The sequence below is a fragment of the Cervus canadensis genome, chromosome 1 (genome assembly GCF_019320065.1).
Source record: "Cervus canadensis isolate Bull #8, Minnesota chromosome 1, ASM1932006v1, whole genome shotgun sequence".
NCBI classification, from domain to species: Eukaryota; Metazoa; Chordata; class Mammalia; order Artiodactyla; family Cervidae; genus Cervus; species Cervus canadensis.
This window is the reverse complement of record NC_057386.1, coordinates 4,048,088-4,072,195: the sequence shown is the minus strand read 5'-3', so window position 1 is coordinate 4,072,195 and position 24,108 is coordinate 4,048,088. Positions and strand designations below refer to the sequence as shown.

The following is a 24,108-nucleotide window of genomic DNA, read 5'->3' as shown; positions in this document are numbered from 1 at the left end:
GATGCTTTTGAACTGTGGTGTTGGAGAACACTCTTGAGAGTCCCTTGGACTGCAAGGAGATCCAACCAGTCCATCCTAAAGGAAATCAGTCCTGAATATTCATTGGAAGGACTGATGTTGAAGCTGAAACTCCAATACCTTGGCCACCTAATTCGAAGAACTGACTCATTTGAAAAGACCCTGATGCTGGGAAGGATTGAAGGCAGGAGAAAGAGATGACAGAGGATGAGATGGTTGGATGGCATCACCGACTCAATGGACCTGAGTTTGAGTAAGCTCCAGGAGTTGGTGATGGACAGGGAGGCCTGGCTTGCTGCAGCCCATGGGGTCGCAAAGAGTCGGAAATACTGAGCAACTGAACTGAACTGATGTGTGTGTGTGTGAGCTGAACTAGCATCCTATACACTATTTCATGTTAGTCAGAGATCCACACCCAAGGATGAGTGTTGGAAGTATATCAGAAAAATGAAATTCCAATTTGATTCTGGATGTGGCTATCATAAGCAGGTTTGTGGCAAAAATCCCTACTCAATGCCAGACTTTAGTTAATGACAAATCTGTCTATAAATTAGTAGTTTGTTAATTAGCATAAGGGCTGTTTGGCAGGGATGTTTATTTAGAGCATTTAGCTAGAACTTTTTTGAGACCTCCGGACTCTCCTGGTTAGAGGGCACAAGAATCCAGCAAGGGTAGTAGATTTTACATCAGGGTTGACAACCAAGGATTAATATCTAAAAGGCCTTTAAAAGCCTTATAGCCAGTCCTTGGCTTTGATCACGGTTTCTCAACCTCGGCACTGTTGACATTTGGGGCTGGATAAGTCTTTGTCTTGCAGGGGGTTTCCTGTGCCTTTCAAGACGTTTAGTGACATCCTTGATCTCCAGTCACCAGATGCCAGGGGAAGCCCTCTTTCCTCTCCTCTTGTTTGGTCAACTCATGATGTCTCCAGATACTGACAGATGTCCGCTGTGGGGAGCAGTGGGCTCAAAACTGCCCCAGTTGAGGAAGACTAGTTTAAAGGGTATAGTGACTTGGGACCAGCTATAAGGACAATAAAGTTCTGAAATGGGTTGTTATCATGTCCATCTTCAGTAAATCTTTCATAGATGGATTGAGATCACTTTAAAGCAGAGGTACCCAGCCTCTTTGGCACCAGGGCCCAGTGTCAAGGAAGACAGTTTTTCCACACACTGGTGAGGGGTTGGTTTTGGGATGATTCAAGCCCGTTACACTTGCTGCGCACGTTTTTTCTAATCTAGTGTTGCTGCTGGTCTGACAGGAGGTGACAGTTCATGGCCCAGAGGTTGGGGCCCTGCCTTAAAGGATGGAGTCCTAAGGTGTCTTTGGGCTCACAAAACAGGTCCCCTGAGCTTTTCTGTGCTTACTTGCTAATAAATGTTTATATCTATAGCTACATAGTAGTTAACTGGGGGAATAGATTTGTTTGATTATGTGGGTTAATGACTTTGAGTTAATGAGTTCTTCTACCTTGAGCTTCTTGGTGTTTACCATTGTCTACCATACAGGACCTATGGACTGTGACCGAATTGCCTCTGGTCAGTTCTCATCAGCGTGGACCGTGACAAATAACTGATTTGGTTGGTAGGTAGAGCTGGTCAGATCTCTTTAGCATGAAGTTCTAGGCTCCCAGAAATAGGAAATCAAGGCATGCAGATACCCTAGAGAGGAGGGAGACCCCCCTCTCCTGCCCTCCCTTGCCCCGACACACACATCCTTGGGTCTACTTTTATCACTGACTTGTCCAGAGATGTCCTGAACCACCTTGTGATGGTTCTTTCTGGCCAAGATGCTTGTTACTGTCTGAGGCCCATGGCGAAGAACAGCCCTACAGAAGTTCTTTTCTTTTTTTTTTTCCTGAATTAAAAAGCCCTCCTTTATCTGACTATTGCAGGAAGATGGACCCCTTTCAGGGCCCAAGAGTGGGCTCTTGTCTAGCACTAGAAAGTGAGCTGTCCGAGAAGACGAGGAGACGCGTGCTGACCAAGCAAGAGGTTTTATTGGGGAGGGTCACCCAGGTGGACCGCTCTGCCACGTGGCTTGCAGACCCAGGTTTTATGGTGGTGGGACTCGTTTCTGGGTTGTCTCTGGCCAATCACTCTGACCCAGGGTCCCTCCTGGTGGTGCACGCATCCATCATTCAGCCAAGATGGATTCCAGTGAGAAGGATTCTGGGCAGACGTATGGACCGGCATCTCCCTTTGACCTTTCCCGGACTGTTCCAGTTGGTGGTGGCTTGTTAGTTCCATGTTTCTTACCAGGACCTCCCGTCGTAAAATAATTCACCCGAATGGTTACTGTGGTGCCTGGCCTGGAGGATGGCTTCTGTCAGCGTTTGCCCTGACATGACTGTAGGTCTCAAGAGGACACAAGGCTGAGACTTTGCCTCTGCTCACCCCCTCCTGACCCCCGCACACCCCCGCGCCCTCCAGAGTCTCTGGAGTTCATCCACACTTTCTACCAAATGGAACCAAGTGCATGCTCATCACAAAATACAGCATCCGTCTGCAGTTTTAAAGTGCCCCGGGGACTCTATACAGACCCCTAAACTAAGCTGGAATCGCCCAGGATTTCCCCACCTCCGTCTCCCTGAGAATCCTCCAGGGGAGCTGCTTCTGCAGTCAAGTAACTTTTCAGGGCAGCGGGGTTCCGCTTTCCTCAGCAGAGGCCCCCAGCCCAGCGCTTCTTTGCAAATCGTTCTCCTTCGCATCAGCTCCACCAGGCGGCTTTCCGCAGGGAGGCCCTCTGAGGTCCTGTCCTGAGGTCCCCGGGGGCTCTGTGCTTGCTCTCTCCCGAGGGGAAAGTTAACGGCTTCATTGTGTCTATGCGGGATCCTTAATGAATGGACCTGAATAATTCAAGACAGGATGTCAGTGAAGAGGACACAGCCAACACCTGGGCTGGACAAAGATTTCTTTGGCTGCTTTGGGGGCGGGGGCAGGGATGCTCAGTCTTCATTTTACCATATTGTGTTCCCAGCTGCAAACAGTCCAAAAGACAGAGGCAGGCTCTTTCCCTTTTGAGGAGACAACTGTGGCTGTCAGGGTGTGTGTGTGTGTGTGTGTGTGTGTGTTTGTGTTTCCTTGCCAAGGCAAATTCAGATGATAAATCCGGCACCTTCAAAAAGACACTCATCTTGTATCTTTTAACTCAATCTCAGACGTGAGCCTGAGAAAAATATCAAGCGAGCTATGTTCTTCCCCAGAGTTTTATAATAATGATAATAAAATGGTCCCCTACCAAGTTCAAAGAGGTTTTCCACAGGATGCTGTGGCGGGATGTTTGCAGGGAGGACGGGGAATACACTAGAATTCTGCTGCTTTGTAAGGAGATGGGGACAGTAAAGGCCCGGCTCACCTGAAATAACCCTGGAACTGAAGTCAGCCATGACAGCGCCCTGGCTTTTTGCAGCTAAGATGTTATATGTTATATGAGGGACTGGGGATTTGATAGCTCTGGAAGGTTTATTATTTTGCTTTTCTTCTGTTAAATCTCAGAAAGTAATAAGATGAAGAACTGAAGTCGGTTCTTTAAATAATTACCAGGAATTTTACAGGAGTGTGTAGAGAGACCTCACGGTGTTTAATTTGATAATCAAAAGAAAGAAGAGATGACCATCCGTATAGGCCTAGCTTTACAACCCATGTTCACCCAGCAGGGTCTGCTTTGCAGCTTCAGATTGTTTACCTTAAGATAATCACCGTTACCATGAAAGTTAGCTAATGAAGTCCTGGACGCTGTCCCCAGCAATATGTGTGAAACACATGTTCAAAGTGTATACAATTTCAGGGATGTCCCTGGAGAGCCACCCCTCTCACCCCAGTTTCCCAGACCTCTTGGTGACTCTGGTCTCTTCCCTGGTGTTGCAGACAGTAAAAAAGTCCTGCAATACGAGAGACCTGGATTCGATGCCTGGGTGGGGGAGGATCCCCAGAGAAGGGTATCTTGCATGGGGAGTCCTATGGACAGAGGGGTCTGATGGGCCGCAGTCCACAGGGTCACAAAGAGTCTGACACAACCGAGCCACAAACGCTTTCACACCCTCACTTGTCTCTAGAAAAATGAAATTTGCCCTGGGGAAAGATGGTGCCATATTTTCAACGACCATCAGCTCTCACAGCGACTGTGATTTCAAAAATAAATCCACATCCCTAGACCACTTAAAAAAAAATGTGTCTGACCTTAAGAAATGCTGAAAAGACGGTTTCCAATGTCTCTGTCCTGCTGTCATGCATACATGCGCAGTCGTGTCCGACTCTCTGTGACCCATGGACTGTGTTCCACCAGGCTCCTCTGTCTATGGGATTCACCAGTTAAGAACACTGGAGTGGGTGCCGTGCCCTCCTCTAGGGGATCTTCCTGGCCCAGGGATCGAATCCGCATCTCCTGGGTCTCCTGCGCTGGCAGGCGGACTCTTTACCACTGCGTCACCCGGGAAGCCCCTAGTGGTCCTAAAAATGTTGGATAAAGGGGACGATGGACAACAGGACGTGGAGGCCAGGATGCAGAGCAGATCTCGGGTGGCTTCAGTCTGCAGGGGCTTGAAGCTGGGTTTCAGTTCCTGGCCAGAGATTGAGGCCAGGTCGCGGCAGTGAGAGCACCACATCCTAGCCCCCAGGACTGTGGTCGGTGACAAGGCCCTGGCTCTCTGGCTTTGCAGCAAAGAACCCCACAGGGACTGAAGGTGGTGAGACCGGTGAAGTGTTTATCAGGAGTCAAACGAGCACAGTACGTGTGGATAGACTCACAGGCAGCCTGATGTCACACCCCTCGCGTCTCCTGTTGTGGGTATTCTGAAGCTTCTGTCCACAGGGAATGCACTCAGATTACGCTCTTTGTTCAGGGGCGGGCCCGTCCACTCCTGCCCGAGAGCCGCCCTGTTCCGAGAGCCCGGTGTGTGCAGAGCCGGCTCCTAAGGTGACCCTGCTCTTGTCTCTTCATCAGCTGCCGGCCTCTCAGGCGCCTCAGGTCCGGCCAGGCATCCTCTGTCGTCTGCTGCGTCGGGGCCCACCCCGCAGAAGGGCCGCGAGCAGGCCTGGCTCTGGGGGTTAAGAAAGAGTCCGCCGCCAACGCAGGAGGCGCAAGAGACTCAGGGGTGAGGCCTGCAGGAGGGGATGGCAGCCCACTCCAGTCCTCTCGGCTGGAGAACCCTGTGGACAGAGGAGCCTGCTGGGCTATACGGTCCACGGGGTCGCAAAAGAGTCAGACAAGACTGAGCACGCACACACATTTTAAAACTCAAGGCGGAATATGGAAATCTCTTTCTTTTAGAAAACCACTACATTGCACATTTTCTGGCTGATGAGTGCTTACGATCTCATGTCGATGGGGAAAATGTGACAGTTGGTAGTAAAGGGCCGTTACAGCCGGAGAGGTCTTAGAAAGACTCGAGCTCCTCCCTCCCGTCGGATGGACGAGCAGTGGAGACACAGGGCTGAGAGGAGGACGCTGTCAGCTGGTGGCAAAACTGAACCCCCACGGCCAGGCTCCCACATGGCGGCTCCCCAGGCTGCCTCCGTTCCCTGTCAACTGAAGTCATTCAAATGCTCCAGCTTTAAATAGGTTCTCGTGATTAAAATAAAGAAGAAAAAAGCACAAAATCAGACTAACTTTCCATGACTCACTTTTCCAAAATGTTTTGTATCAGTGTATCATGTACAAGGCAAACCTATGAGTTGCAGCGGGACTGCAGCCAAGATTCTCCGAGGCGGACGGCGTCAGGGAAACCTCGGTCCGGAAGGATGGGCTGCAGAGTTTCTTTCTGCAAATCGTTGTTTATCAATTCCATGTTTAAGAGATAGAAAAAATTAAGACTCCATGCAAGCGGCAGAACAAAAGTTGAGATTTCCAGTGAAGCAAGAAACAGGGATTTGAAACAACGACGAAAAAAAATGGGAGTGGGTGGGGGGAGTGGGAGGAAGGAAAGGGGTTCTTAATGGTATATTGTTTTCGGAGCTCTACCAATTAGCAAATGTCTCATAAAAGGAAGAAAGAAAGGGAAGGAATTTCATGCACTGAAATAGCCCCAGTCAGCTGCAAACGCTCCAGGCTTCTGCAGCGAGGCTTTCATCCCCCACCTCCCATCTCAGGCCATTACATCAGTCCAAGTGCATCCTGGGCACTATTGTCATGCTGATGAGACTGGATTCTCCCACTGCCCAGGGAGACATTCCCACCGCAGGCTGGCTCTGGGGCTCATTCAAGCCGCGCTGAATTGCCCTGGAGAATAAAAGATGTAGCCTTAATTAACTGCTGCGCTGGGCTCCCAATCACAGCGTGATTGTTGTGCTGGCTGTACTCTCTGCTAAAGCGAGCCTGCCAGGGCTCCTCACGCAGGCCCAGTGCTGGGGAGGACAGCGCTCCTCGGGGAGCTGCAGTCGGGTTCTGCCTTGTTTTGAAAATAAAATATCGCAGGGTCTTATATCTCCGGTGTCCTCTTTTTTGGAAAGAAACAAACCTCAGTGTCCATTGTTATTTCTCTGCCCGGCTGCTGGGATCCACTCACTGCCCGCATCTCTCAGCGAGAGTCTTTCTGTGCTTTTGGTGACCCTGGCAGAGAACTCAACTTTATTCTTAGCGCTGTCTTTATTTCAGTTGAATAGGTTTTGGTGATGTTGATACTGGGAAAAATACAAGATTTCTGATTTTTTTTTTAACCTGTTAAATTTGGGATGAGATCTGTTTCTATGCAATCTCTTCACCGAAAGCTTGGTATGTGTGTGTGTGCGTTAGTTGCTCAGTTGTGTCCAACTCTTTGCGACCCCATGGACTGTAGCCCTCCAGGCTCCTCTGTCCATGGGGATTTTCCAGGCAAGAACACTGGAGTGGGTTGCCCTGCCCTCCTCCAGGGGATCTTCCTGACCCGGGGATCGAACCCTGGACTCCTGCATTGCAAGCAGATTCTTTAGTACCTGAGTCAGCAGGGAAGCCCACCAAGAACTTGTGCATGAATGCAATGTGACAGTCACATCTTTTGACTCTGTGACATCTTTAATTTCTGAAAATTAGAACCATGGGAGAGTGGCTTTATATAGTTGAATCTTTTTCTTTAATGACTAAAGGGAAAAAGGGTGTTTTTTATGGTGTATCAGACTACCGAGTTCAGAGGTTTTAAAGATGTTCCAGGGACCTCCTGGAGGTCCAGCAGTTAAGAATCTGCGTTGCCAATGCGGGGGTTGGGGGGCTGGTTTGATTTCTGGTCAGGGAACCAGATCCCACATGCAGCACAGCGTGGCCAAAAGATTGAAAAAAAAAAAAAAAAGATGCTCCAACTGGTCGATTTTAATATTCTCTGAGTTCTGCAGAGGATCGTGGTCGAGGAGGCCAAGGGCACCGGGAGAAGCCGTCTCGTTCTCCCCGGCTCCCTGAAGTGAGCTGCTGGCTCAGGTGGGACAGCGGTGGGGGGAGTCAGCCGGACTCCATCTCTTTCCCTCCTGGATTCCTGGTGGCTTCTCAGGGGCCGCCTGTCGCGCCCTCCCCTCCACTCCGCTCTCCTGCAAGTAAAACGGCAGAGAGACGCAGAGGTCTGGGGATAGGAGAGCGTTCCTGGACGTGTTTTCTTCTTAGCATAATTTTAAGGAGCAGCTGAGGTTTTGGGGGAGATCAGAGATGATGCTGTGATTTTGCCACTTAACTGTCCTTCTAGAAGGATCCATGTGCAAGGCTGGTGTTCAGGGCCAAGTGTTCCCTTTTGAATATTGTGGCTCGTACAGAACTTGCTTCTGGGCTTCCTAAGGGGTTCAATGGCAAAGAATCCATCTGCAGTGCAGGAGCCACATGAGACGTGGGGTTCCATCCCCGGGTCAGGACGATCCCCTGAAGGAGGAAACGGCAATGCTCTTCAGTGTTCTTGCCTGGGAAACCCCATGGACAGAGGAGCCGGTCAGGCTGCAGTCCGTGGGTCACAAAGGAGACGACGTAACTGAGCAACTAAACAGCAACAACAACTTATCTTCTAGCCCCCTCTCAGCTGCCTGTGTCTGAGCTCGTTTGCTGGGTATACACTTCCCTCCAGAGTGGAGCAGAGTGTCTGCCTGATGGTGGCTGGGTGACTGTTTTCTCTTTCTTGAATTCCATTCTAATTTTTTCAGTTCAGTTCAGTTCAGTCGCTCAGGCGTGTCCGACTCTTTGCGACCCCATGGACCGCAGCACGTCAGGCCTCCCTGTCCATCACCAACTCCCAGAGTTTACTCAAGCTCATGTCCATTGAGTCAGTGATGCCATCCAACTGTCTCATCCTCTGTTGGCCCCTTCTTCTCCCGCCTTCAATCTTTCCCAGCATCAGGGTCTTTTCCAGTGAGTCAGTTCTTCGCATCAGGTGGCCAAAGAATTGGAGCTTCAGCTTCAGCATCAGTCCTTCCAATGAATATTCAGGACTGATTTCCTTTAGGATGGACTGGTTGGATCTTCTTGCTGTGGAAGGGACTCTCAAGAGTCTTTTCCAACACCACAGTTCAAAAGCATCAATTCTTTGGTGCTCAGCTTTCTTTATAGTCCAACTCTCACACCCATACATGACTACTGGAAAAACCATAGCTTTTCACCTTTTAAATTTAACTCATGAAATTGTTTAAAACTATTTCTTTTCTTTCATTTTTTAAAACTGAACCTCAAGGTTCAGGTCAATTATTTCTCCCAGGAGATTTCCCTGAACCTCCAGCTTGAATTTAGTGCCTCTTTCCCCTTCATACTCTATACATACTTCGTCTTTGTATTGATGGTGTCACGATTTTTATGTATTTTGGTCCTAGAATGTAAGGTGCTTATAGTTAAGTTTGAAGGACAATGACCTACGCATCCACGTGCCATTCGTACCATATATATACCACTGGGATGTAGTAGGCATTCAGAAATGTCTTCTTTTTAATTTTATCTGCAGAGATGTGGATGGACCTAGAGACTTTCATACAGCATGAAGTCGGTCAGAGAAAAACACAGGTCATACATTAATGCGTATATGTGGGATCTAGAAACACGGTGCAGAGGAACCTATTTGCCGTCAGAAAGAGAGACCCAGAGGTAGAGAACAGACATATGGATACGAGGGCGGAAGGGAGGGGGTTGAGCCGGGAGGCTGGGGTTGACGCTGTGCATGAAGTAGACGACCAGTGAGACCCTACCGAAGATCACCGGGACTCGCCTCGGCGCTCTGTGCTGACCCAAACGGGACGAGGATCCAAACAAGGGGCGCCGTGTGTGCACGGACAGCTGAGTCACTTTGCTGTGCCAGAGAAACCGACACAACATTGTAAAGCAACTATTCTCCAGGAAAATTAAAAAAAAAGTAAGAAATGTCTTTTGGGAATTGTTCAACTTAATGAAACGAGCATGGTTTGTGCATTAACGTTTTCTGGTATTTTCTTTTGGGGGGTACTCCTTTGCCTGCCAGGACATGAACACAGGAAAGTTTGGCTTGCAGGTTAAATGCAAAACAAAGATGTCTCATAAACCAGAAAACAGACTCAGTTAGAGCCCCAGCCTCTCCCCACATGGCAAATTCGTTGCTCTCTCACTGTCTTCCCTTAATACACTGACTGTACCCCTCTTAATACGAGGGCGATCAGCATGTCATTTACCATCCAAACGGGACTATTTCTGAGAGTGGAAGTTGGCACTATTAGTAATTACACCGAAAAAGCAGACGACTGCCCGTTCCTCTCCCTGGTGACCCAGACTGTCTGTCACCCCACTCAGGGCCCTGAGCCTTTAGTGTACGATGGGTGCTGAGGCCCTGTGTCTCCCCAGGCTCTGTGTTCCTTGGGGTCAGAGGGGCATTTGATGTACACGAACAGCATGCCTTCCATGTGCCAGAATTTTGTTTCCTGTATGTGGAATGAAGACGCTTTCTACCAAAGTACACATTTAGGGTGCCTGGTGCTTCAGTCACTATCATTCTGAATCTTAGGGACAAGAAAAGATTTTTAAAAAAATTTTTAGCTTATTTGGTTATGATGGGTTTTAGTTATGGCATGTGGGGTCTTTGGTTGGGGCACGTGGGATCTAGTTCCCTGACCAGGGATCAAACCAGGCCCCCTGCACTGGGAGCCCGGAGTCTTAGCCACTGGACCACCAAGGAAGTCCCCCAAATGTTGTTTTTTCTTTCTGTCAAACACCCTGATAAGCCTTCAAAAGTACCTGACAGAAGCTAAATAAGTGAAACTCTCAGTTCCACAGGATAGAGTGTTTGGATCATGACTGTGACCGTGACTCCAGCTGAATCCCGGGGCAAAAGTGGTTATACTGAATTCCTTCTGTAATTTATTTGTTCAGTCTCCTATTGACATAGGAGAGGATGGGGTTTCTCATGGATTCGTGCATGCTCAGTCGTGTCCGATCCTTTGCGACCCGATGGACTGCAGCCCACCAGGCTCCTCTGTCCATGGGATTCTCCAGGCAAGGACACTGGAGTGGGTTGCCGTTTCCTCCCCCAGGGGGATCTTCCTGACAAAAAGGTCAAACCCCATGTCTCCTGCGTCGCTTGCATTGGTAGGCGGATTCTTCACCACTGAGCCACCTGGGAAGCCCTTACTGGGTATGCTGAGGGCCAGCTGAAGCCTTAGAATCTTGCTCCTGCTGATTACAAATATCGTGTGCTGGCGTATGTTCCTTTACCTCTTTATGCCTAGGTTTTGTCACCTGTAAAGTGGGAATAAGAATACTTCCCTTCTCCTCCTGCCCGCCTTCTTCCTTCGCCTCTTCATAGTCATGATTATGAAGATAGGACAGTCGTGTCTAGGTTGACCTCAAGGGCCCGGGTCTTGTTCATCTTTGCAGCAGGAGTATTCTGAGGAGGAGTGGACACAGGAAGTGCTCCGCTGATGTTTGATGACTAAGGGAATAAGTGAATGAATGAATGCTCTCCTCTGTGTCTGAAGCCTGCTCTCCTGTTTTGCTTGGATTAGGTATGTTGTAGGTAAAGTTCTGCTTGTTCAGTCTTTTCAGGTGTCTTGATATGTGCATACTTCTAAGAGCAGCTGGAAAGGTCCACTTAGGAGGTGACGGCACAATGGTGAGGGTTTTGGGGCGGAGAGGCCGACGATGTTACCTTTTTTCATCCCTTCTGTTGACAGTCCCGAAATCAAATAAAATCCTTTTAAATTTTCAGAGAACAAAAGAGTTTCCAACATCTCACCAAATCAGTAGATGCAGTTTTAATGCCCTTTTAAAAGTAGAGATTCTTGCAGTGTTTGGTTTAGAGTGACTCAGACATTTTTAGCCAAGGAAATAAAAGAGGCAAATAAACCCACTAGGGAAGATGGCTTAGTGGTCTGGGGCTCAGGTTAGAAACGAGGAGACTCCCCAGAACTGTAAAGTTCAAATTACAGCCACATTGACTCACCCGTTCGTCTTTTTTGAGATAAATTGAGCTGCATTTGGTTTATGATGGGAGAGTCTTTTAGAAAAGGTCTCTAAACACCCAAGGTTTGTTTGCTCTGTTTCGGACATTATAGAACTCCAGAGGCATTTTTTTTTTTCTTTAGAAAATGGTTTGCTGTAATTTGTTTGGCCCCAAATCCTGGTACTCAGCTGAAATGTTGGGAAAACAGAGAATTGGCTTTCTCCTATAGTCTATTAGACACTTAATAAAATACAGATGATTAAGAGACCTCTCTCTGTTTCCCAGAGGAGTGCTTGAGACCGGGTAAGAAATAAAAGTGAAGGAATGGGGTGACAAATTTCAGGACGGTGCTTTAAACATAAGGCTTAGTGGTATGGCTTGAAAAATAGCTCTTAGAACTTTGAAACTGACATTGAGAAGCATAAAAGTATTTATTTCCAGTTTATTTTCAGACAAAAAAGTAACATCAGTGATTTTGCACCTAGGCAAAAGAAATAATGAATAAAAGTGATTATTAGATTATTAGAGATATTAAAGAAATGATCCCTGTTTTGAAAGGAGGTTCAAATCTATAAATAAATGAAACTATTAAATTTCCAGGTAAGATTACTTGAAAATGCACTTAAAAGAGTAGGAATCACACATAAATGTACTCTGACAAAACATATGCATTTCAGAGATTTAAAAAAAATTTTCTATGCACTCAAGCAGAAAATCTAGGTTATGTACAAAGGAAAAAAGGAAGTTCTTTCTCCTCAGTAATACTTAATGCTAAGATAAGTTTGTAATTCCTGCAGAATTTGGAGTGATAAAAGGAAAGATTCAAACAGTCCATAACATGTCATGTATTCACTCATGAGCAAAAGCAAAACGTTCTCAGATGTGAAAATTTAGAAAATATAAAACTATTGGTTGGTCAAAAAGTTCCTTCGTACTTTTCCCTTCACTGTTATGGCAAAACCCAAATGAAATTTTTGGCCAACCCAATACTGGTATACACTTTTGCTAAAACTCTGTAGACTCACTCTAGAAATATTAGAAGTGAGTGAAATGGATGGAGAAAACACAGCATAAAGGCTGGAAATGAGCATTGAAATCAGGCATTTCTATCATCTAATACAGACGAGACTAAAATCTCAGTAAATTCATACTGAACAACTTATATGTAAATATACATTATATATACACATGTACGGGCTTCACAGGCGGCACTAGTGGTAAAGACCCTGCCTGCCAATGGGCGAGACATAAAAGACCTCAGCTCAATCCCTGGATTGGGAAGATCCCTGGAGAAAGGCATAGCAACCCGCTCCAGTGTTTTTGCCTGGAGAATCCCATGGACAGAGGAGCCTGGTGGGCTACAGTCCACGGGGTCATAAAGAGTTGGACACGACTGAAGTGACTTAGAATGCACACACACATGTGTACACATATGTGTATTATATATGAAGTGATACAAAAGGCAAACTTGAGCACCTTCAAAATGTGAAGTGAATAAACTGTGTCAAACAAAACCTGGGAGATGTCCCATGATACACACATTCCTTTGGGATCTTCACCACGTCCACAGGAAGCCATGCCTTCCCCGAGTCGAATCCAGCTGACGACTGAGCGAAACAGCGGGGCTGGACTGGGGCCATTTCTGCCCGGTTGTCTTTGCTCCTGGCTCGCCACTGGCTGGCCGAGACGTTTCAGAGCTTCAGGGCAGCCTGGGCCTCTCCCTTCCCCTTTCCTTTGGTAGGTGTCAGCCCTGGATGAGACTCCCTTTTTCTGCTTTATCTCCCTTTTGCCTTTCAGTCAGTGGATCTCTCCACTTCTAGTTCCATCTCCATGTCTCCTACCTGGAGGACCTGAATTGACACAGAGCGATTGCGTGAGCTAGCCTGCGATGAATTGGTAGGTGGGAAGGGAACATACACTCTAAATTCTCATCTTGCAGCATGGACTCAGAGGTTGCCTGTGTGTGTGAGTGCTAAGTCGCTCAGTCGTGTCCGACTCTGCGACCCCATGGACTGTGGCCCGCCAGGCTCCTCCCTCCATGGGGTTCTCCAGGCAAGAAGACTGGAGTGGGTTGCCATGCCCTCCTCCAGGGGATCCTCCTGACCCAGGGATCCAACTGAGTCTCTTACGTCTCCTGCATTGTCAGGCGGGTTCTTTACCACTAGCGCCACCTGGGAAACCAGACTTAGAGGTTAGAAAAACTTAAAGAAAGCAAGAATCCAGGGGACTAAAATGGAAGCATGAGATTAAAGGGCAGAGAAGCTCAGACCTGTAACCTGTGGGTGCTGAAGCACCCACCCGGGTACACCATCATCTTCCGTTTACGTCTTTTGTTTATAACAGGCGGAGGACCTTCAACTAAGATGGAGGTCCTAAAACGCCTACGTTCTAGGTTTAGAGTTGTGTCTTTGGAATGTTTTGGTAAATCCTTCCATGAAGGCTTCAGAATGTTTTTCTTTCCCTCTGGGCACATAGTTTCAGTCTAGCTTAGGGGAGAAGGCCTAAAAAAATTCCTTTCAGGCTCTGAATGTCAGCTTCCAATTGCCCAACTTCTGACCATAGAGCTACTTAAGAAAAACACCACCAACAAATATCTATCTCTATTCCTCCACCTATCCTAAACGTCTGCCCTGTATAGAGACGCTTGTCCGAGATCCCCTCTTTTCTCCAGGGCACCTCGTACACGTCAAGCTTATGGAAGATGGCTGGAAGTCCTCCAAGGCGACCCTTATAATTCAAGATTACCTTTGCTAAGGCTAATGGACTTGCTCAACCTTATGGCGACATTTTATTCACCTGAGGTCTTACTCTTAATCCAATCCAGCTTAAACTGGTCCTAGGCTGATTAAAGCCCCCTTGGGTTGGCAGGTCGAATCCGATCCACCCCGATCCAGCCGGGTTTCTAAGGCGGCCCCAGTCTGACCTTGGAGCTCACCTGACTGCACCCAGTGGGACGCGGCGTCCAGTCTGAAGTCAGAACCCGTGTGACAGGGGGCCTGGTGAGTTTCCTCCGCCAGCCCCGTCCAGCTCTGGCACATTTCCGGACTCGCTAGAAAAGGAGGCGTTTAGACTCTGGCGGCTCGTGACCTGGGACCTGCGGAGCCTGGACCCGAGGGGCGGCTGCGTCCATCACCCCCAGAAGCAGAGAGCACGCCCCACCCCAGGACTCAGCAGGTACCTGAGGCTGGGGGCTCCTTCCATCCCCTCTTCTGACACCAGCACTGTCCAAGGGAAACCGAGGCATGTTAAATGTTCTAAGAGTGTATTTGGGCAAAAATGTCTTTGAATCAGGCAGCGTCTGGTCTAACTGGAGGCAGAAGGGGCAGAAAGGTAGTTGTGGTGAAAAGCAGGTTGGCTTTTGCAAAGTTACTTTCTTTTGGCTGTGGTGGTGGTGGTGGGGGGGGTGCAGTGTCTATCTTGCAGATGATCTAGCTAATAATGCTGATTGATTGGTTTGAGATTCATACCTGGGAGAGCTGAAACTAATTAAGTCTTGATGGCTTAGCATCCATGACTTCATTTTGGGCTCATTGTCTTGTTTTTAACATTGTGGATCACTAGATAGGAAGACCTTTTAAAACCCCTGTATAGTCACTTACCCGCAATGATGGAAGAGCAGGAGAAGACATTTAAAGAAAGTACTTTATCATTTGCTAGAAATGTGATTGTGTTTTCTACCGGTGGTTTACACTTAACTCTTCCCTGGATGAATCAGGCTTTGGCCAGTTGTATTTTGACCTGTCTATTGCCTAATTCTTTACCCTTTAAGGCAGTGTGTGTAGTTTACAAAGATTCGGCATTTGTGGAGCAGACTTGTTTGTAGATGGAAGGCTGAAATCAGCAAGGTTAGGGTCTAGGCAGTCAGGTGTTGTTTAAAAGGTTTATTTGTCTATTCCCTTCAGTACTGTTCTGTGTGACCTCTGTCTTCCCCGCTGTCTCTCCATTTCCCTCTGTCTCTCAATCTGCTTTCTCTTTTGCACCATTTGTGCACCTGAAATAAAGGACTCCCAGATGACAGGGCTGCAGGACAGAAGCCTCCAAACCCAGAGCCCTTTAGAGGGAGCGGGGTTCAGGACCCCCTGCCGGGAACTTGACCTGTGTGAGAAACGAATCTTCTTTGGGTTAAGACACTGATATGCAGAGGTGGTTCATTTCAGAAGCTGGTATTAATTATTCTCACACAAGTCTCAAAACTGTTACTTACTCTTCCTGTTGATGCAAGTAAAGAAATATGCGCTTTGTAACTTATTTACACACGTATTTATATCTTGACTCTGCTGGGTCTTGGCTGCCCCTCAGGCTTTCTCTCGTGGCAGGGAGCGGGGCTGCTCCCTAGTGTGGGTGTGCGGGCTTCTCCTGCTGTGGGCTGTGGGCTCCAGGCACGCGGGCTCAGTAGTCTGGGTGCCCGGGCTCTAGTGTGCTGGCACAGCAGTCTGGGGATGGGCTTGGCTGCTCGTCTGCATGTGGAATCCTCCTGGACCGGGGATCAAACTTGTGACTCCTGTACTGGCAGGCGGCTTCTTATCCAATACACATTTTAAACATTACTCATTTTTTACAGTTTAAATTTTACTCTATTTTTGTAGGAATATGAGGGGATTCCCATTGCCCCCCCTTTTGCCTTAAGAGAAATTTAATTCTGTGGTTGGATCAAGTCTAATCTGATACCAATTTTGTTAGATACAGTTCTCAGGGCAGAACACCATTATTGGACCAGACATTAGGGAATTGAAAGTAAAGTTTGTTTTACAACAAGATGTTAGCAGTTAAGATCAGATGAATCTTCATGAGTGCATATTCTTTCATGTGACTATATTTTATATGAATATATTTTCATGAACAGTTTTGGACTATCCAATCAGTAAATATCCAAAAAAAAAAAAGAGAAAATTAGTTTGTGGCCACATTAACTTTTTCTACATTCTTTAATTCTGTATTTAAAAATTTGGGGTGTTTTATTAAATCTTTTAGTTTTCTATCAAAATTTTGGAGCAACATAGACATTGTTCTCATTGGCCTCTTAGGTGAGGGCTCGAAACAAAATTCAGTCACAGAAGCAATTTAGTGTTGTTTTTCCCCTTTCCCCAGCAAGAATCTTAGCGCCTGAATCATACAAAGTCAGTATGTGTTATTGTTGTTTGCCAGAAATTATCATTCTTCCCCCTTGGAAGTTGATAACTCCCCAGAATAATCAAAAATAGAAATTGAAATGCTGAAGACTTAGGACACCATATGAATCATGGGATTCCAATCTTGTTGATGGGAACCGTGTTACACACTCAGGTGTTCCAGTTCAATGAGATGGCATTTCCCATAACTGCGTCTGTAGGTTCTAAAGGTTGTCTCTTTACCCTTTACGTTTTACGTGGAAACACTTAAAGCTGTCACAGCCTCTCTCAATCCTTGTGTGCAAGGTTGGGTTAACAACTCCGCTTGTTAGGAAAGATTTAGGAGTCTTGCTTATCTCTACAATTGTAGAGATAAAAGAATAGCAATTCTGCACCAGGGCGGGCCTTGAAAGATGCTTTGGTAGAACTAGGCAGGGAATATATATCCTTTTAATGAATTAAGGAATAAATTACTATCTCAACATGTTGAGACCTGGTTAAATGCTGTTTGTGAGGGGGAACAAGCACACAAAAGCTACAGAACACCCAAATTATTGGTCAGCAAACACGAAATGCAGCCCGTGGACGGTGCCCCTTGTATAACAGCTGCTAACTAAATGTAAAGGTCATCTCCCCTTTTGACCTAACATTATGATCAAAAAGGTGAACCCATGCTTTTAAAAATAACTCCTCTGGCACTGAGAGGGACAGAAGAGAGAAAAAAGAATAAAGCAGAGTCATAAGTTTCACTGCTCTTCCTGCCAATATATACAAACCGACATCCAGAACACAGCTCATTTACATGCCTGTTTATTTTGTTTTCATGGCTGTCTGGAAGCTGAGACCTTTCTCTTTCTGTACAGTGAGACAAAGCGATGTGAAGATAAACCTGGACCCGGCCGAGCTCCCCGCAATGTCTTCAACCTCCCCATCCCCGCCTTGGCGAATGCCCTTATCACCGAGGGGCTTCGGTGTAAGTGTAGACGGGTCACGGAAGATTTGGAGAGCATCCTCTGAGTTCTTTTGTTTATTAATTTCAGATTGGAAGTTTTTGCCCTAAGAGTTACAAATCCTGCTTGGTTTTAGGAAGGTTTGCAGTAGGTGGAAGGAACACAGCAGGAGGTGAAATCATTTCTTAGGAACAGACACTTGGAATTTGCGGGGCTTGTGGGGGAGGTCACAGCAGCCCTGAGCCGCAGTGGGTGGGGAGAGAGGGAGGCTGATGGCTTTCTGTCCCAGTTGTTGTTAACAAGCGCTCTGCATCAGAGATGGCTCCAGGCACTTTATACACAAGAGCATGTTGGATCCTAGTAACAAGTCCTGTGGGGTGGGTTTTGTTCCTATCCCCATTTTACAGATGAAGCTCTTGAGTCTCAGAGAATTTACGACTTGTCTGAGGCCAGACAGCATGTACGTGAAAGGCCCTGCTTTGAGCCCAGAGACGGTAGTCCTCGAGGCCTCTGTTCTTCCATCACTGTGTGCCCATTCCCCGTCTTCCTGCCCCCGTGAAGCTCCCACTCTGTGAACTGGGCACTGTTTTCCTGCTCAGATTTAAGCCTTTCCTTGAGCAGGTTTCTCTCCTCATCCCTGTGGGGATGGAGGTACTGATTCCTTAGACCCGGCATCAGGCTGGCCTTGCGTCTAAGGGGATTTTCAGAAATTGAGTCTTCCTGAAATCACTTCTCTCTTGGACAACACGCTTGTGTCTCCTTGACTCACTGGTTTCTCTCTCCCTTTCTGCTTTCAAACCACTGCCTTCAGCTGCTATTCCATCTTTCAGAACCTGTCAGGGGCTAATTTCTCTGTTCTCGCCTACTCCCTTCCTCTCTTAAATACGAATGGCAGTGGTTTGAGTGGAGATAGAAAACCCTTAGAGGAGATAACAACAAGGAGGCCCAGCATTGCCTCAAAGAGCGAGGAAAATTCCCTGGGGAGAGATTTTATGTTTTTTATGGAGAAGCCTGCATACAGGCTTCCCTGGGGGTCCAGTGGTTAAGACTCCACACTGCCAGCGCAGGGGGCATGCGTTCCATCCCTGGTCTGGGAACTGAGATCCTGCATGCCACTCGGCATGTCCACATAAATCTCTACAAACTCAGCCTTGAACACAAGGTAGAACAAGCTTTGAAAAAGCGCTTTAAATGTGCATAACCAACAACCAGTGCGCAGAGTGGTTCATCCTAGGATTGCTCTGCTGAGACATGAACTTGGAGGCAAGATGGGTGCCGCGTGCTTTGGGGGTTCCTAGCAGCTCACATCTATGCCCTGGAAGAGGAATGCCACGAAGAAAGTGCTGTTAATTTGCTGTAGAAGCAACAGTTCCCCAAGGGCTTCCAAATAAAACAAGCATCTATTCTCCAGGTCGGCAGCTCCGTATGTTCACGGCACGTCGTGCCACTGCAGGCCCTCAAGTAAATGGAACGCCTGCCCTGGCGTTTTACTGCCCTTTAAATGGATGGGTCCAGACGGCCTGAACCCTCATGGTCTGGCCACCCCTGATCTGTCTCCTGTCGTCCTTTGATCCGTCACGATCTGCAAACTCCTGATCTGTTCAGTGCCTGCCTTGAACTCCATGACGCCTCTGCATTTTAATTTCTCTCCCATTCTTCACAGTCCACCGGGCTTTTATCTCTGCACTCACTCTTCCATCCTTTTGGAATTCGTGCTCCTAACCTTGTTTCTGCAACATTTGTCACGCAGCTACTTCCACTCATCAGCCTGCGTCTTACCTGACCCTCGAGAGCTTTCCCACCCAGCCCCTGTCTACAGGGATCGGGTGCCTGGAGTATGTTTTTCGTCTCAGAAGTCTATCGCACACGACCATTTAATTGGTCAAGATACTCTTCAGAAAGAAGAGTTTTTAATACGTGTGCTGGGACAGCAGGTGTAAGTCAGGCATGCCCAGGGAAAGCTAGTCTGCCTCGTCAATTACTTTGGCATTTCTTGGTTACTTATTTCCCCCACCGTTTATAACTTACCGAAACGGAAGAACCCTCGCGTGTATGTTGTCTTCTCATTTGCTGCATCTTGTTGCTTGATGCATGATTGGAGCTCGGAAGTAACTGACTATGGTATGGAACAGCAGATATGTAAAATATACACACGACATAGTAAAATAATGTATTTATAAACAAAAACAGCAAAGTGCAAAGTCATCTGTGTATATGCTGGCCATCTGTCAGGCAGTGAGCTGGCCGCCGTAAACTGAAATTCTGGTTTTTGTGGCTCTCATCTCTGGGTGAGGGTGCTGAGACACAGAGGTTCAGTGAAGCGAAGATTCAGCCTGCAGTCAGTCAGATACTTAACCACGGGTTTCAGCTGTGCGGTCCGGTTTTTGCCAATCTCCTTGGCAGTTGCCAGGAGTCATCTTAACATGCTGTTCTCTTTGATTTTTCTCCATTGGGTCCAGTAGTCAATACAGCTCCTTATTCATGTGACTTACAGGAAGGAACCTGAGGAGAATACAAAAGCAAACAAAACAGAGCAACCCACGTTTTAAGGTTAGGGGAGATGTTGGGGGAAAAAATGGGAAAAATCCTTAAAAAACTAGACTGGATGTGTTTGAATGAGAGTCCTTCTGGCCAGGAATTGCCATTTAGGATCAAGCTAGTTGAAATGCTGCATAGAATTTGAACAGATGCTGTGTAGCTTCTGACATTGAACATCATCAGCATGGCTCTTAATAAGTTTTCAGCTGAAAGGGTCATTTCTGATCTGTGGGACGATTCTGCACATAAGCCGATGTTTTCTCTTTCTCCTCATCAGTCTTGAAGGTAAGATAAGGTCACAGAGACCCGTAACAAATCGAAACCGTGGCATTTATGTTAAATGACTCCTGCCTTTGGAGCTTCTATCCGGAGTTGCTTTCAACCTACAGGGATTCTGTTCTCCTTTATCTCTTTCTAGTTTGCGCTGAATGGAACTCATGCCCTGCTCTAAGACAAAATACATACCTCAAGCCTCCTGCCCTCCTGCATCACTCAGCATAGCTGTGTGGATTCCATGCATTAGAACTTTTTCTGGGTTTTCATCTTTCTTCATATATCTTGCCTTCCCATTGTAGCACGTTATAACCTGATTGGGAGAAACTATGATTGTCTTCTGGTGCCAAGAATAACCAAACAAGGCTCAAAGTACCAATCTGGTATTATCCCAGGGTAAGCGGAGTTGGAAACTGAAGACAACTGAACTCATAGTCCTCTTAGTCTACGGGGAACATGGCGACAGGCGTGGCGGGGGCAGTGGCGTCCCCACAGCGTCCCATAGGTAAGACTTTGCCTGTAGAGCGAGTGGTTAGAGGGCAGTTTTGGTCACTCGACATCAGTGTTTCACAGCTTCTAAGATACTTGCCAGGTGTGTGCATGCTCATGCTTTTCTGCTGCAAAACTGAATGGAATAGAAAATGTTAAAAAATAAATGACAGAGTTGAGAATTCCCCAATATTTTTCAGGGATAGGGGTTATAGGTTAGAGCCCATATTACTTTTTAAATAATTCTACTTTAAGACCTATTGAGATATTTTAATTATATTAGAGACTTAATTACCATTTAAGGCCCAATTTTTGGAGAAGGAAATGGCAACCCATTCCAGTATTCATGCCCGGAAAATCCCATGGACCAAGGAACCTGGGGGGCTACAGTCCATGGGGTCGCAAAGAGTCGGACACGACTGAGCGACTTCAGCTCAGCTCAGCTCTAAGGCCCAATTTTAGGGCTTCCCTTATAGCTCAGTTGGTAAAGACTTTGCCTGCAGTGCAGGACACCCTGGTTCAATTCCTGGGTTGGGAAGATCCCCTGGAGAAGGAAATGGCAACCCACTCCAGTAATCTTGCCTGGAGAATCCCATGGACAGAGGAGCCTGGTAGGCCACAGTCCATGGGGTTGCAAGAGTCGGACACGACTTAACGACTAAGCCCCCCCTCCGCCCAATTTTAAGTCACTGGAGGTTTATTATTCTTTCCAAAACAAGTTTTTATTTTGCTTCAATTTTTAATTATAATCTTTGTTTTAAATCTTAAGATGTTGAAGTGTATGTCATCTTAAGTTGAGTTTGTTTTTATTTTTGTTTTGTCAAAGGAGGGACATAGGAATTCTTAAATTTTTAATTTAAGCTTAACAGTCAATCCGAAAGGAAATCAGTCCTGAATATTCATTGGGAGGGCTGATGCTGAAGATGAAACTCCAGTACTTTGGCCACCTGATGCGAAGAACTGACTCATTAAAAAAGACCCTGATGCTGGGAAAGATTGAAGGCAGGATGAGAAGGGGACTACAGAGGATGAGATGGTTGGATGGCATCACTGACTCAGTGGACATGAGTCTGAGTAGGTTCTGGGAGCTGGTGAAGGGAAGCTGGACAGGGAAGACTGGCGTGCTGCAATCCATGGGATGGCAAGGAGTCGGACACGGCTAAGCAACTGAACTGAGAGAATAAAGGGAACACTCCAGATATTCTCTTTGGTGCTCTGATTTCATGAGCTTTCTCTCTTTGCACAAAGTCACTGAACCCTTCGGCAAAATTTTCCAATTATTAATAGTAGTAGTACTAGTACTTCTAGTTTCTGGAAATCCAAGGTATCCATAGATGTTTAGACATATTTGGATGTTGATCAGAATCAAATAGTTATACTCCATGTAAGTGTATTCTTATTCACCTATTGCAACTAACATGAAAGTTATCATCTGCAAGCGGAACAACATGAAAGCAAAATAAAACAAAAATGACCGCTATTAAGGCTTTCTGTGTATCAGAAACACACTGGAGAGCTTAGGATTCAAGGGTGAATAAAGTATAATTCCTGAACTTGCAGAATTTGCAGTCTAGTGGTTAGACAGAGATAATCAAAGAGCTGTCATCAGGTGCACTGTGTCCTCTTGGGGCATCCCTAAAGGCTTAGCAGCAAAGAATCCATCTCCAGTGCAAGAGACGCAGGTTCAGTCTGTGGTTTGGTAAGATCCCCTGGAGAAGAAAACGGCAACTCACTCCAGTGTTCTTGCCTGGAGAGTCCCGTGGAGAGAGGAGCCTGGCGGGCTGCCGTCCGTGGGGTCACAGAGCGTCGGAGATGACTGAAACAACGTGTTCTAAGACGAGACGGAGACGGGGCTCCGTGAGAACACTGAACGAAGCGGCTGATCTCTCTGAGGGAGTCTCGGAGAGTTACAGAAGGAAAGATAAACTTTGAGTTAGATATTAGAGGATGAGTAGACTCTCCAGGCAGTCAGGTGAGGCAGGCCATTCCAGGGGGTGGGAAGAGGTCCCCTGAACACGTTGGAGAGATGGGATGTCGTCCATGGACAGGGCCCAGGGCAGAGGGTCGGCAGAGCAGGTCTCGGCAGGAACACGTGTGCCAAGGGCCTTACAAACGGTGCGGAGGCGTTACACGCGGGGTCCCTGCCAGGTCAGGGGTGATGCGCTAGTGAAGAGGCACCGACCTGAGAACCTGCTGCGTGCGTGCAAGTCCTGATCCTGCCATGAGCGGGGACGTCTCCCTCAAGGCAAGTTCTTCACCTTCCTCCTCTCCCAAACGAGGCGGGTCCTGCAGCTTGAAAATTCTAATTTTTAGATTGAGGATAATGTTTCATCTGAAGAAATACTAAGTTAGAAAGATGAGTTCTGTTTGCCCCTGAAACTAGAAATACGTTTAATTCCTATTCTAGTGGCAGTTGCGTCAGCTTATAAATAGAACTGAATTTATATGGTGTAATCAAGCAGAAGACTTGACGTATAGGCTGACGACCTACAAATACCCTCAGTGAAATATTACAAATGAAGAATGGGACATTGCAGCCTGGAAAATTGGTAAGAGGAAGAAATAATGGCCTGAGACGAGGGACAGGGCTGCTTTTCTCAGACTAGACTGAAAAGCCCGTCTAATCTCCGGGAGCATCTGGGCTGTATTGCAGACTCCCTGGAGGGGCCGGGAAGGGCTCCTCTAGATGCTTGAGGGCAGGCAGGCGAGCTCTTGCCCTGTGGGGGCGGGGGGGGGTTGCCGAAGGAACACGCTGGCCAGGGCAGGAACCTGCGGGCTGCAGCGGGGCCACAGTGGGCTTCTGGAAGCTGAGGGCTGACCCTGTCTCTCTGGTCTCCAGCTTTCCACGGGCACATGGCACAAGTGTGCCACTCCAGTGGGCACCCAGGATCTCACTGGCTTTTAGGGAAGAACCCCTGCCCCGACCTCTGCTTTGTATTTGGCAGGGCCGCACAGCTCCACACACACAGGGAAACCCTGGGAGGGAGAGAGGGCGTGCCAACATGTGTCAGACTCAGCAGGCGCTGCAGGCTGCGTGGGGCGCCTTAGCTCACGGATCCTGGTGCAGTCTCCCAGCAGTCTTCCCAAGTACGCAGTGTGTAATCTTGATGATCTCTCCTTTGTGTAAAACGAAGGACCTGAAGCTCGGAAAGGATGACAGAGCTGCCCAAAGTAAGGGCCAGAGTCAGGCTTTGAACCTACCATTCTCTGATTCCCAAGGCCGGGCCCGGTTGCGACTTCCTGGGAGAGGCTTGTCGCCAGTTCTCCATCAGATGGGCTCCCCGCTGGGGCACTGGTTGTCATCTGCCGGAAGATTTCCTCAACAGAAACGGGCCGTTTGAGTCTGTTCCTGCAGGTGGTAAGGGACACAGCCTGTAATGGCTGACACATGACC

At 47.4% G+C, this 24,108-nt stretch overlaps 1 long non-coding RNA gene across 1 annotated transcript; it reads left to right on the top strand.

Moving 5' to 3' along the window:
• Window positions 1-347: 347 nt before the first annotated feature.
• Window positions 348-3,146, top strand: LOC122430667. The gene is made up of 2 exons (XR_006266368.1): window positions 348-1,602; window positions 1,913-3,146. It is a non-coding gene; the product is annotated as an uncharacterized LOC122430667 (long non-coding RNA).
• The last annotated feature ends 20,962 nt before the right edge of the window (window positions 3,147-24,108 follow it).